General features: G+C 37.5%; 1 protein-coding gene across 1 annotated transcript in view; it reads right to left on the bottom strand.

Annotated features, from left to right (window-relative positions):
* LOC128608384 (bromodomain adjacent to zinc finger domain protein 2B) overlaps positions 1-16006 on the bottom strand; it is a gene marked incomplete at its 3' end in the record, with an annotated part of 34393 nt that overhangs the window by 14613 nt on the left and 3774 nt on the right. The window lies entirely within an intron of this gene.

A 16006-nucleotide genomic window follows, 5' to 3' on the forward strand; every position in this document is an offset into this window, starting at 1 on the left:
AACACACGCATATAAAGAAAATAACGTATCTTTGTGCATTATATGTTAGCATAAAGTCATCTACTGTTGAAATGTTTTCATTGGTTACATTTAAATGTCCAGTTAACAATTACAAGTTGTGTGTGTGTGCAATCATGTCAATACACTACATTTAAAATAAATATAAAATGAAAATGAATATAAAAAGTGCATGAAATTACAAGGCATTTGTTTGTTCATTCGGTGTACATGTTTCATGAGCTGGGTTTCAGGAGCAGGCAAGACTTGGACACATACATGCACAGTAGGTGTTCCAGCTGACAGAGCAGAAGAAACACAGCATAACAGTGGCCCTTGTTCGCGCTCATTCTCTCTCACGTGCACACACACAAATTTTTATATATATATCACACACACCCACCATAATTAGGAAGATGGACAGATATTACTCCATGGAATATAAATTCAGGCATCTTTGCTCGTAATCAAACACACATGCATTCACAGTGTGTTATTATGCATTAGGTGAATGTCTGTGTGCGCAGAACAACCAAATTGGCTGTAATATCATTTGCACATTTTAATACATTGCAAATTATAATTGAGCAACACTGCGTCATGCAGATATGCTGACCAGCAGAAATCCGTGATATGCCTAGTGCTGCACATTTGAAGCCAACATTATGTTTTTTCCTCCGGTTCATCCACCTTTAAGAACATTCCAGAGTAATATTTCATTCACCATTTTTCTTAAGAAAAAAATTACCATTTTTTTTCCCTTTTAGCTTGGTTTAAATATGCTTATATGTATTTATATCCTTTGAATAATTACTTGCATGATTGAAAACAGTCATTAAAATGCAGATTACAATACATATTCCTTGTCCACTTTATGAATGTAGTTATCTAACCAGCCAATCATGTGGCAGCAGCGCAATGCAAAAAAAATCATGCAGATACAGCTCAAGAGATTCAGGTAACATTCACAATGAAAAACAAAGAAAAACATCATCTCTGACTTTGATCATGGCATGGATGTTGGTACCTGATGGGCTGGTTTGAGTATTTCATAAACTGTTGATCTGGGAATTTCTCTCTCTCTCTCTCTCTCTCTCTCTCTCACACACACACACACACACACACACACACACACACACACACACACCACAGTCTCTAGTGTTTACACAGAATGGAGAGAAAAAGAAGAAGAAAAAAAAAGCACTGTGTGAGCGACAGTTCTGTGGGTGGAAATGCCTTGCTGGTAAGAGAGGTCAGAGAAAAATGGCTAGATTGGTTCGAGCTGCCAGGAAGGATATAATAACTGTGGTGAGCAGGAAAGCTCAGAATTGGAATCTGAGACAGAGGCTCACCCAAACTGGACAGATTAGATGAAGATTAGGGGGGGGGGGGGGACAAACAAACATTTTTTTCCAGTCTTCAACTGTCCAGTTTCAGCGAGTCTGTGCCCATGAAAGCCTCAGATTCTTGTTCTTGTCTGACACGAGTAGAACTTGAGATGGTCTTCTGCTAGCCCATCCATCTCAAGGTCTGATGTGCGAGATGCTCAGCTGCTCACCACGGCTATAAAGAGTGATTACTTGAGTTACTATAGACTTCAGGTCAGCTCAGACCAGTCTTCACATTCTCCTCTGACCTCTCTCAACAACAAGGTGTTTCAGACCCTACTCTCATAGGAGGTTTTTGTTCTTTGCACCATTCTGTATAAACTCTAGAGTATTGTGTGAGAACTTCCCAGGAGATCAGCAGTTTATGAAATACTCAAATAAGCGCATTTGGTACCAACCACCATGCCACATTAAAGTCATAGAGATCATTGAATAGAAAAGATAATTGAAGCTCTTGATAGATATACAGACAGACAGATCTCTGCTGTGAGATCCTAAATCAAAATAATTTGCAAATTAAACTTTCACCTTGGCAGCTTAAACAATCTAAACTGGTTAGTCAAAAGGCCAGCATACTCATTAGTGGGGTTCGGTGATAATGACTATACATCACGATTCTCAAAGACGTTCTATGATACATGTTGTGAATCACAATATAAAGGTTTGCCAACAATTTCCCAGCAATATAGTAGTGCTGCACTTAAAAAAACCCAAAAAACTATTCAGTAATTCACATCCACTATATCTTGGAATTGTGACAAGTTATCACAACATTTACATTATATTGTCATATTGCCCAGGCCTACTCATTAGGAATAATAATAGTCAAAATGCTAAAAAACCGTCAATAAGACCAATAAGCATTTCTGCCTTCATGTCATTTTAAGCAGGCCGACAGTAATTTAGGATCACTTGGGTGTTGTTTGAAATAAAAAACACCTCATCTGTGACTAATCTCTGAGGTGTAGAGCAAATATTCCTCCAGGTGAGTTGGTTTCCTCAGGTTTGATTTCAGATGGAGCTAATTAGTGTAATGGTGTTGACTCTCTCCGTTTATTCTCTGTCTGTGTGTGTTGTCTGGGAGTGTGCTAACAGATGGCTGGTCATCAGAATGTAACATCAGTATTGAAACACACACACACACACACACACACACACACACACACACACACACACACACACACACTGTTCACTAACACAGAAGGATAAATCCTTCTGAAAGTCAGCACTCCTTGCCACTCTCTAAGTCACTTATGCACCTTAACTACAACACCACTGTCTAAACCCAGCAACATGAACCAGTCTCCTAGAACATCAGATATACTAAGCACAAATGCTCAATCGAAAAAGGGGAACCCAGACACAGCTATTGGAGGGATTTTGGGGGAGGAGGGGGCTCTATAAAAAGATAGAGGAGGAATGATACAAAGTGGTGAATTATTTGTGAAGGGTGTTCTTTGTGATTTGTCCCTGCGTCTTTATGTGTATGGCTTGCTATTTAAAGTCAGCCATTAGAGGTGGGAAACATGGCAGAAACACTTTCACTATACACAATATGCATCAGTATATTTAGGCTGGCTGGTAATGTTTCAGAAAACACGATAAAAATCCTGATTGCTATGATATTTAACATATAAATCAGTGTTTCCCACAAATACCATCAGATCTAGAACGATCTGCATTACTGATGGTTGAAAAATGATTGTGGTTTATTAGCCTAATCCCACACCCATTATATGTATGAGAGAAACCTAACCTTTAACCGCAGCAATTTTATTCTAGGACCGCTAGAAATTCCCACCACCTAGGGTTCATAAATTAACAATGATCTACTTAACTAGTGTTTTGTTTCCATCAGTGGTTTTTACTCTTGCACAAAAGCCACATTTTCTTACAACACACACATTTTGAATTTTACAGACGATGTCATGATTGACAGGGCTATACAATTACAGTTTGCACCCATCTACTATAAGGTAGTTCCACCTCTGATTTGCTGTCATTGTGTGAGATTAATCCGTGACAAATCTCTGTATCAATCATATGTCCAGGAATTGTATTCAGTGCCTTAGATTGAATGAATTTTAAATGATTCTGGATTTTTAAACACAGAAATTCATAAGAACAAAAGCAAAATAAATGGCCCAAAACGTTGCATACTATGAAAAGGAAGGTAGAGGGAAATTAAATACTAATAGCTTAATAAATGCTCTGCTTTCCTGCCATAATAATGTCTTCCATCAGGATCAAACAGTAGTTAATCAGCTCCTCACACCACCCTGATCACCAAGCCAGATGAGAAGTGGAGAGATAAAAGATGTGAACAATAAAAAAAAAAAGGGTGACAGAGCTGAAGAGTGCTCTTTACAGAAAACAAACGGGCTTCAGATCTGTGTAAAGGCAGAACCCAGAGTCTGCATTCAACATTAGCGGTCGTATTTTCAGTTTCCAAGGCACTAACTAAATCACATAATGGATGTGGGAGCTGAAACACATGGACATGCAGCACCTGAAAAGATATCTAATCAAGAGCTTCTGTTAAATAAATCCTGATGAATCTTTGTCAGATCTAAAGGCAGCTCGACCCTGAAACAAAGCAGCTTACTGTAATATTTCAAAATTCAATAAATCATGCTTGGTTTAAGCATAAGGACTGCCACAGTAATGTGACCTTCCCTTTTCCTTTAACTTACTTTAGATGTTTACAGTCTATGGGATTTTGATTAAATATGTTATTTGTACACAGTCTAACGCAGAGGAAGCTTATCAGTAGGACAGGAGGATTTTCACAAAGTTGACCTACAGTGCAGTTAAAGCACTTCACCATAATACATCTCTTTTTGTAGAAGTTTCATAAAAGATGCAAGTGTATATGCGAGGAATGCACATAAGGTTTAGAGACAGAGAGAATAAATAAAGGAGGTCAGAGTGTACAATAAGCTGTAGCAGCACAAAATCTGAAAACAAAGCAAAGAAAGAAAGAAAAAAAACAACAAAAAAAAAAAAAACAAAACAGACTTATCTAAAAATGTCCTTAGTTTCTTTTACGGCACATGTGCAGCATTAAATGGTGTACAGCGCATCCATAAAAGTGTGCCGTTTTGAACAATATTGGACTCAAATCAATCTCAAACTGTTAAAATCGACTCATGAGATCTCAATTATAGTCTTAGAAGACTTTATAGAAACTTCCCTCAGTCTTAATTAGATACTGTGTAAAAGCCAACCACAACGTATTGATTGATTTTTCAATCTCTCAAGATTCTTGTTGTGTTACAGCCATGGATGGTTTCGGATATTTAATTTCAGATTTTGAAGAGTTAAATAATTTCTTCTACACATAAATAATCTCTCATCAGTAAACACGGCAACCATAGAGTTCAGGTAATACACTTAGCTATGAAATGTATTACTGCCATGAAGAAACTGCTTGTTATGAGAAAATAACTGCTCATTACTGCTGTAAATGATACGAATGCTCATCTCTCCAATCTTGTTTACTCTTAAATTGTTACAGAAATTGTTTCTCTACCTCTGCCAACATTGCCATGATGATCTGCTGCTGATAATAAAATACAAAGTTTTAATATCTACATAAAACAGGAGCCCAAACACTCAATTTTATTTTAATCAAAAGCCATAAACAGACTATGCTACATCTTAAAAGAGCTGAACAAACTCAGTACTAATATGCTCCACACCTGGCTTGGTCAGGTATGTCAATACTGAGGTTCTGCACCATAAAGTGGAAAGGTATTGAACATGGAAACTCGTTTCTAAATAAACAAGCCATGTTTGTGGCTGAGAGCTATGCTCCAGAACAAGGTGCAGTGCGGCTTGAGAGAATAATATATTTAGTCAAATGAAGGGAAATGACGAGGTTTGCTCATAAAAAGTCTGAGAAAGAAAAGTAAGGAGAGCAGACCTCCTCCAGCCATCTGACGTTTGGCATGATGATATGCAAATGTTCATGACATGCATTTTAAAATGAAGACACTGCTGGAACAGTAACGGATTCAAAGAGCATCTGCTTGACATTAACGCAGGTCCAGATGGGTAATTCAAAATGTTATTGGAAACAACACACATTACACTGGCAAGAATGCGTGGGCTATATACACCATATACACATCAACCATAAAATTTTTGCAGTGTTGCAGGGCACATTATCCTGCTGAAAGAATACACTGTCATTAGGGAATATCGTTGCTAAGAAGGGGTGTACTTGGTCTGAAACAATGACTACGTTTACATGGACAGCAGTAATCTAATTACTGACCTTACCCTGAGTAAGATAATATTGTGATTAAGGTGCTTACATGAATCGCTTTTAGAATACTCCTTTCATGTACCCGTTTTACATGTTACAGAACATAATTAGATTAACGGCACACGTCACCACGCCACGCCGTCCGATGTCCCTCCAGAATTTCAGGTATCAACATACAGTTCGTCTTCGAGATGCAGCCGTGCTCTCTTTTTTGCCATAATACAGTTGAGCGCTGCCATGTATGTCCTGTCGCAAAACGCGGTGAAAACTCTCACACGACGTTAATAATGTGATTAAGGTGTTTACATGTCTGTAATACACGTTGATAATGTGACTAAAACAGGAGTACTCCACATGTCTTCATACAATTTGTGTTTACTTCGAGTATGACCTTAATCGGATTAAGGTAATTAAAAATTGCTGTTTACATGGTAGTTACTTAATCAGAGTATTGTCTTAAATCGGGTTAATAGTGGATTATTGTTGTCCATGTAAACGCACTGACTGTTAAGTAGGTGGAACATTCTCATTTGTAAGTCGCTTTGGATAAAAGCGTCTGCTAAGTGAATAAATGTAAATGTAATGTAAATGGAACACGTCAATAAACACCCACATGAATGCCAGGACCCAAGGTTTCCTAGCACAACATTCCCCAGAGTGTCACACTGCCTCTGCTGGCTGGCCTTCTTCCCTTGGTGCATCCTGGGGCCATCTCCGCCCCAGGTAAGCGACACACATGCACCTGTCCATCCGCATGATGTAAAAGCAAATGTGATTTATCAGACCAGGCCACCTTCTCCCATTGCTCCATGGTTCAGTTCTGATGCTCTCTGTAAACGCTTTTGGTAGTTGACAAGGGTCAGAATGGGCACTAGTCTGTGGCTACGTGAACCCCAAGTGCATCAAGCTGCAATGCAGTGTGTTCCGACACCTTTCCATCACCGCTAGCATTAACTTTTTCAGCAATTTGTGCTCCAGAAGTTGTTCTGTTGGATCGGACCAGACAGGCTAGTCTTTGCTCCCCACACACCCATGCCCCAGTCTCCGGTTCACCATTGTCCTTCCTTGGACCACTTTTGGTAAGTACTAATTACTGCATACCAGGAACACCCCCCACAAATCCTGCCGTTTGGGAGATGTTCTGACCCAGTCTTCGAATCATCACAATTTGGCCTTTGTCAAAGTCACTCAGATCCTTACGCTTGCTCATTTTTAGAAAACTGACTGCTCACTTGTTACCGAATATATTCCACCCCTTGACAGGTGCCACTGTAACAAGATAATCAATGTTATTCACTTCACCGGTCAGTGGTTTTAATGTTATGGCTGATCGGTGGATATTAAGAAGAATTTCAAGGACACAAAGTTGTGTCAGGCAAAAGGATACAATCAGAATTATATTGTCTTCACATAAACCCAAAATGATTTAAGACAGGCCAGAGGACATTGAAAGATTAAACGTAGAAATATGAATAAGGAGGAGAGAGAGAAAAATTAATTAATTAAATAAATAAATAAAAAGCAAAAAAAAAAAAAAGACACACACACACACGAGTGATAATACCTTCTTCACACTAGGTCTGCTCTTTATATGAGCACTAAAGGTGGGTCAAAAGCACATCGTTATATTTAATCCACATGTGTGAGTTGGTAGGCACCTCTGTGTCAAAACCTCTAACATTTTCTAATTGCAAAATAGATATTACACAACTAAAGTCACCATTAACATTTTTGTTCAAAATAAGGCAGCAAAAACATTGTCCTTAGTCGAAACCAAATCTTATCAAGAAATTTATGATACAGAATGAAGGACAAAAGCAAATCAAGGTCCTATTTCTAATTTCAGAACTTCATGACAGACAGTTTTATAAAACTCAAACAACACACAATAAGCTGTAATGTATGGACATTATGTTAGGAATATAACGCCATCAGATCACCTTCATGACATGCATAATGTAATTTATATGATTCTTAAAAAGACAAAATCAGTGTTATGCTGAAAAATTTAAATGCACATTTGTAACAGCTGTATTGATGTAATGTAGAGGAGCAACAGAGCCTAATGTAACTATGCACGTAAACATGCTCTCAATATAAATCAGTTGGCATTTATTTTCAGCCAGCAATTACATTAAATGGCACATGTGACCTAAACATAACCTACACCCAAAATTTATTTCTGCATTAACCATTAGTGCAGCATTACTGCATGAGTGGTCTAATTCATTGATTAAAAGAAACATCACATTACACTGAACACTTTGAAAAGGAAATGCAACTAGGCCAAACTGTATGACATCCTTCTCTCTCTCTCTCTCAGGGTAACCTTAAACTTTTTCCTTTTTTCCCCCCAGAATATACAGAATGTGCATTCACAATAATGAAAACTTCAGCCCTAGACAGTCTACATATGCAAAAAAAATAAAATAATAATAATAATAATAAAATAAATATTTTTTTAACCTGTATAAAAAACAATATGATAGTGGGGACATGTGTTTTAAAAAACAAAACAAAAACCAACATCTGAAATGTTCATTTACAGTCACCCTCAAGGCTTAAACACACACGTCTCCTATTGTTTTTTAAACTGAATGAAAGTGACAGGACAAGCAACTCAGGAATGCTGGTATTTGTGAACTTAATTTCTGCTAAATAAGCACTGTATTGACAAATAGTCTATACGGTGACTGACGTTTTAATTAAACATTTTCACAATTGGTCATGGAACAAGTCAATTTATGAGCAAACCAGTTAGTCTCCAAAACTCATCTTTTTTCTTCTGCTCACTCCGGAGTCAATTTAAAGTAACGTATGCTCTCAATTTGGTTTTTCATTTATACAGTGCCTCCCTCATCATTCTTTACATATTCCAGCAGCTCATGATTGCTTTACAAAATCTATGAAAGAATTCAGAAATAACAGAGTTGAGACAAAATAAGGGCAACGTCAATAGAACAAAATAAACATGACAACATGAATCACAGATAAAGCATATTTGAATCAGAACAAATACATGTGACCAAATAAGGACAAATAAAGGAACAAAATAAAGTACACATAACCACAGAAACCATACACATCACCATTGGATTTCAGATGAATTGCAATAGCACTGAGTGAAAATCTAAAAAAAAAAAAAAAAAAAAAAAAGGTGATTCTAGTTCAGCCTTACAATCTAAAAGATCACTGCGACTTTAAGGAAGTGATTTGCAAAGTCTGGGTCCTAAAGGAAAAACCTAATCCTGGAGACCTCTCTCACTGTACCAGCTGAAGTCAAGCCTTATAATGATCGATTAAGCTTTTCTAATTAGTCAAACCAGACATTGTACGATGAAGAGCTAAGAATGAAATTAAAGAATAAATGTGGCACAGCAACCCGTTAAATTATACTCACTCTCTCCATGCAGAATATTTCAATTTTATTCATCTATAACCTCAAGGTTAAAAATAAATAAATCAAACATTTAATTACAGGCTGACCTGAACTGAATCCATCTTACCAAGTAGCCTTTTTTTTAATTTTTTTTTTTAAACATTTTGTTTAAGTTACAATAATCACTGAATCACTAAAAAACACAACATTCTCCATTTTAGCTGGCATAACAGGGCAGATTTTAATCGACCAAACAAGAGTCAATATTTGTAATAGGTACATTTAATCCATTTCATTTCAGGGTACAGTATCAAGTGTCTAGATGTTCAGGTAACGTGAATAACAAACAGGTGAAAATCTGCTTACTTTAGAATTACAGCGAGACACTTTATAAACACTTAAGGCAGCCTACAGTAAAGAACAGAAGAGAAACCTGAAACCTACTGAACCTCAAGGATTCAAATTATATATATATTTATTTTTTTTAATAGCTCTAACCCAGTCCACATCATCTGGAAAGCACGGCCTTCAAATGTGAAAGACCACACACACCTGCCAGAGACAGCTGTTGGGTATAAATCAGATTTAACCTCCGCCATATCCTGCAATCTCTGGTAGAACACATATGCAAGAAAAATGCTGATACAACAAGGGGAGATCGGCTAAATTATCAACCTCTGGAGGAAAGAAAAAAAAAAAAACCAACAACCTCAATTTAAAAGAAAAACAAAGCTTCTTTGTTACTAAATCCATTCATCATATCTACTGATATATCAGTTACTGACTATTTCTCCTCATTTCTGTCTGTAGTGTGACCAAGAAATGCCTGAAGATATTAGGGACTTGTACAGTAGCAGGCATGCTGGGAGTACTGGAAGTCACATAGAATAGCCATCACATTCTTTTTATTTAGAGCCAGTTCCTGTCTACCAATACACCATTTCCTTTTGCATACTTATTCCCTCAATACTCATACTCAATACTATCTATCCATGTTACATAGATTGCTCTAGTTACATACTCATTTTCCCACACAGATCAGTATGCTCCTGTTCAAAACCCAATCAAATGGGTCGTCCCTGCTAATTCAGCATTGAAAACCTTTTTAACTTCAACCTGCTGAAACAAAGCCTACACTTAATTTGTGCATGGGAAATTAGCCCCAAGGCTTAATTTTTCTAACAAAGATTAAGCCTAAGCACTGCCAGGATTAACAAATACTTTTATCTGAAAATGCCTAGTGACCGATAAACATGTACTGAATTTCACTACAATTCTTTGCTACTAAAAAAAATAAAATAAAAACAACTACTACTAAAATAAGTTACTAAATAAATCAGCCCTTGGAATGCTTACATCCACATTCGAAACCAGAGATGCTGCAAATTGCAAAACATCATACAAACAGTCTTATTAAATGATAAAATCATAAATAGTGATACACTCAACCATCTTCCTTGAACAACACGCATTCTTCTGTAAAGGATCGGAAAGCAGAGAGCGTCTTCCTCACAGACGATTAATCCTGACAGTTTACTAGCGTTAATAATAAATTAAATGAGCCATCACAGAATATGAATGAGCATCTCATGTTTTAATTGTTTATGTTACACACAAACCAGGGCCAAATGAGCTACTGCTTATATTATAACAGATAATTAGCACACATAATTTGAAGGGGAAAAAAAAAGAAAAAAAAAATGTCAATTAACAGTCACACTATTTAAAAAATAGTTTTTACTGTTCATTTCAAACAAGCAAGCAGTTAATCCTGCTTTAACAGACTGTAGTGTTCCAAGTGAACATTAAAAGATGAACATTACATTAATTACTTTCCAGAAGCAGCGTAAAAGCAACAGAAAAGCAGTCACTATCACCTGAAGCTCGCTAGTTCAAATCCAAACGATGCAATAGTCATCCATGACCGGAAGTCCAAAACAGTCCATGCTTTCGGGGTGGGAAGGAGGGAGGGATGGCATACTCTCTCCCAATCGATCACAGCAACACTAGTGAATCATGGGTGTCCGCAAGCTCATGCATGCAGAAGGGGGCGGATAGCACTTTCCTCCGAGTGTGTTATGCCACCCTGCGATGCAGCATGAGCAGCAATTCGAAAAGATGTGGTTGGCTGGCTTCACATGTCTCGGGGGAATCACGTGATAGCCTTCTCAATCCTGGATTGGGAGCGGTTATATGATAGAGATGCAAGTGGTGGATGGGAATTGGCCAAAACTAAATTAAGAAAAAATAAAATAAAATAAAATAATTCATTCATTCATCTTCAGTAAGCACTTTATCCAGGTCAGGGTCATGATGGATCAGGAGCCTATCCCGGGTGTGGGGCAGGAGTCTAACACACGCTCCCATGTGCACATACGCTTACATCTAGGGACAATGTAGAGTAGTCAATCCACCTTCTCTTGTTCTTGGGAGGTGGGAGGAAACCAAAGAACCTGGTGAAAACCTACATGGACATGGAGAGAACATGCAACTCCACACACACAGTACCACAGTCCCAGCAAGATCAGAACAGGGACCCTGGAGCTTTGAGGTGGCAGCCCTAACCACTTCACCACTGTGATGTGCCAATTAATAATTATACATTATATAAATCTTGTTTAAGGATCAAGTGAGTTAATTCAAATTAATTATCCAAACAGGCACCAAGAAAACCTTTCATGACAATTAGAATGAAAAAAAGAGGTTCTAATCCAAAGCAAATCACATTTGTTAGAACCCAGTAAGAATAAAAAATAAATAAATTCAAGGACCCTTGATCACCAAGGGCTTGCAGGATGGCAAGATAAAATAGTGACACGCATTTGTGTGCTGCTCATGCCAGAAACACAGCAACAATATATGTCTTTACATAAATCCTTCCAGACAGCTTCAATGCCATGGAGCAAGCAGGTAAAGCTGACAAACACACAACATAAAAGAGATTTTCATTGAAATGAGAAACATGTGGACAATTATTAACAGAGAGGGGGGAAGGAAAATAAATAAATAAATAAAAATAAAACACACACAACAACAACAACAAAAAAAAAAAAGGGGTAGGTTTTAGGAATTCCAAGCATGAAATCAATACCATCTTGCACTCTGCATGTGTATACCACTAGCATGTCTGGAAAACGCCATTTTGATCCTTCCATATTCCTTGAAAACAATGCAGGCAGAGTAATTGATCAAAGTGCATATGCAGAATCGTCACACGAGCAGGGGAAGGTCACAGGCTGCCAGCATAGAGGGTCGGTGGGGGGAGAAAACAGCAGCCGCATTCCCTGGCTGCCATTTTTCTTCCCTGACAAAGACTCCATCTGCCACCGAGCCATTTGCAGCCGGCAAGTCAGAATATCAATGATTTCCAACCAAGTGTGCCTTCACCTTGATGTCACCTCTATCAGTGCAAGGAAGAGCTGACAGCAGGGATATATTCTCTCACTCCCTCCCTCCCTCCCTCCCTCATCCAGCTAAGTGGCATTTACTCTGCTCCTTAAAAGCATGTCACGTTTATCAACTCTGATATTACTGAAGCCATGTGTGTGTGCTTTATTAAGGTAGGTGAATTTTGCTATATGTGATTCAGGCTGTGCTTGTGTGTGTTTAAAGCATTATCTGTGTGCTGGATGTGGCCTTTGAGCATTTCAGCAGGTCTGAGGCCAGAGTCAGCATGGAGAGAAGAGGATGTCTAAGTGTTTGTTATGCCCAGCTGCCTGTCTGCACCCCCGAAGCAATCAAACAATACTAAATTCAGTTTCCGTTCTCAACATCTGCACTATGCTCACACAAGCCTCATACAGAGTCACAAGCCACAAATTACTCTTACACACACACACAACCTTTTTAAAAAAAATAAAGATAAAAATAAACATTTAACATTTTCTTTATCAGATAACACTGACCCTGACACAGAATTACATCAGACTTTACTGAGAAGTCGTCCTGCTTTTTTGATTTATCGTGAGTAAATTAACATAAGGGTGCACAGCTGGGTGTCTTATTACCCAGTCTGTAATTAGTGCCCGGAGGCCTGCAGTCAAACCCTCAATCCCACTCTTCACCAAAACAAAGCACTTATTTAAAAAGAGCAGAGAGAAAAAAAAAAAAGAGAAAGAAAAAAAAAAAAACCTGCACCAAACTAAAGAGATTACCCAGAAGGATCAGGAAAGTCCCAATTGCACCACAAAGCCTTCAGATGCAACTTTGCTTATTATCACACTACGAACAAACACAGTCCATGTTCATGCAGTTTTTCCATGATCACTAGGACAACTACCTGACAAAAGCTAAACATACTGCATTAGGGGGTCGAACATAGACTAGCTCCATTGCTTGGGCACTGGGGTGTGAAGCCGAGGGTCTGTGAATGTATTATTATTATTGTCATCTTTAAAAGAATGCTTGTTACACTAATGTGCTTCTAATATGATGATGTTCATTTCTATGCTCTTTTAGACATTTAAACTAGTTCTGTTGATAACATGTGAAACAAAACAAAAAAGAGGGCAACTGGTCTGGGGATAAATAAATAAAATATCTGCCCTAATGACTTATATAAATATAATGACTAATGACTCATATACATATTATATATATATATATATAATATTATATATATATATATATATATATATATATATATATATATATATATATATATATATATATATATATATATAATATTATATATATAATATATAATATATAATAATATATATATATATATATATATATAATATATATATAATATTATATATATATATATATACACACATATTAAATAAGGCATTAGGGCAGATAGAACAGTTCCCTGTTTTAAAACAATGATTCTAAAATGTTATTAGAAGCACATTAGTGTTCCAGGCATTATACATATTTGCTCAATTTTCTTTAATACCTGGATCACAAAAATAATCTGTATCATGGTTAATAAGAGGGCATGTGAAAGGTTTAAAATGTTAAAAATGACACTAAACAAAAGCTATACAACACTACACTGCACTCTCACAGAGGTCATTCCTCTTTTGTGTAAGTCACAGTCTCATTAGACGCTAAGAGGGATTGGGTTCACTGGAGCAGCAGGCTTGGAGTTACCCTCTACTCCAAGCTTCTCCAGAGAAAAGACAAAGAGAACGAGAGAGAGAGAGAACCCCAGAGAGACTGAAAGACAAAGAGATGAAACGAAAGAAAGAGTGAGACATGGAGGATGGATGGAGAGTTGCGAGTACATGTTGGGAGGCCGTCCCCAAATAGACTGGAGTTTTCAAAGGCAGTGTTTTATCAGGATGGATCACCGCTGGCTGCACGTGTGTGTGTGTGTGTGTGTGTGTGTGTGTGTGTGTGTGTGTGTGTGTATGAATGCCACTGTACAAAACACCCAAGAACTATAAGATTTAACACAAGTGACGTCTGACTCCAATTACTTATATCATTCTGTTTTATTCATCACCCCCTGAATTACTCAGACCATATACAACAGAATTCTCAAATCTGATTGGTCAGAAGGAGTTGCTTTCCTACAACATAAGCTTTGTAAGTACTTCCGGATGTAAATCAAGTCACATATTTACATTAAATATAATATAATATTAAACATGCTTGTTCATTTCTATAGCAATGGCTAATTCACAGGGACTTACATGGTAGGTGCTAATCTAAGGCTAATAACAAAACTGAGGTTAAGATGTGCTGTTATTTAACAAATAAAAAACAACAACAACTAATTGTTGATATGCTGACGCTTTCTGTTAGGAAACATTTATTTAACATCTATAGAAGGTGTCTCGGGTGTCAGCACTCTGTAATGTTTTCCTCCTACATTTGTCTTGGGGACAAAGAAAACATTGTGCTTTCCGGTTTCGCAGTAACACGACAAGCTGCGTTTTGTCTTATTAACTTCCAGAGAAAGAAATGAAAGGCTGGTGAGTGGATGATGGTTTATAACTGCTATAACGCAAGAGAGAACAGGAACTAATTTGTTTCATGGATGTTACAGAACATTAAATGTAACTATAAATTGATAAAAAGTACAGTGTCGTTTTTTTAGTAAAAAAAAAAAAAAAGTTGACAAATTGCTATAGTGTAAAGAATAAAACACTTTCGAACACACTAATCAACTAACAGTAACTTGCACCATGCCATCGTTGATTATTTTCCTGTAACAGTACACCTGGCCATGTTTCTTCCTTATATATTGGGGATACAGACAGTGTTTTGCAAGGGAAAACACTCATTTCTGCAGGACAGTGGTGTGGGTCCACATGATCAGAGTTTGACTGCCCTGTTTTATCCAGACATCACAATGACAAAGTGTACCTCTTCAGCACCTTGATCTGCCCTAAATGCTTTATGGATGAAGAAACCGTACCTCCCCCACATGACACCTTCGATGAAGAGAATCTACCAACTCCATGAACCACTATGTCCCGGCTCGGAATTATATTACTGGAAATGGAGAATGGGGGATGAGCTAGGATCACTTTTAACAGCATTTAGTAACATCCTAAAGATTAACTTGTATATCAGTCTAGAGAGTATTAATGTATCTATTTATAGGGAACAGTGCATGGAAGCCTGTAATGGAAGTGTACTAACGTGTGTATGCGTGTGTGTGTGCGCATGCATATTAGTGTGTGCATGGGTGTAGCACAGAAGAAAAAAAGAGGAAATTAGGGGTGTCAAAAATGAGACAAAGAAATGACAAAAAAAAAAAAAAATGCTAAGCTGATGCAATGCACTCTGAAAAGTGTGCCTGTGTGTTGCCACCCGCTGTTTTTGACCTTCTCGAAGCGTTTTCTTCTTTTCACGCGTACAGGCAATATAATGTGTTTCACATTAAAAGCACCGTGCTCTGCCAATCTAATGAAGCTTCAGCTCATATCAGTATAAGCATGAGTCACTTATAAATAGGTTCCTTTAGGCCATGTCATCCAGGTCTCTCACACACATGGACAAACAGCTGCCTTATTC

The sequence above is a fragment of the Ictalurus furcatus genome, chromosome 6, assembly GCF_023375685.1.
Source record: "Ictalurus furcatus strain D&B chromosome 6, Billie_1.0, whole genome shotgun sequence".
Lineage (NCBI taxonomy): Eukaryota > Metazoa > Chordata > Actinopteri > Siluriformes > Ictaluridae > Ictalurus > Ictalurus furcatus.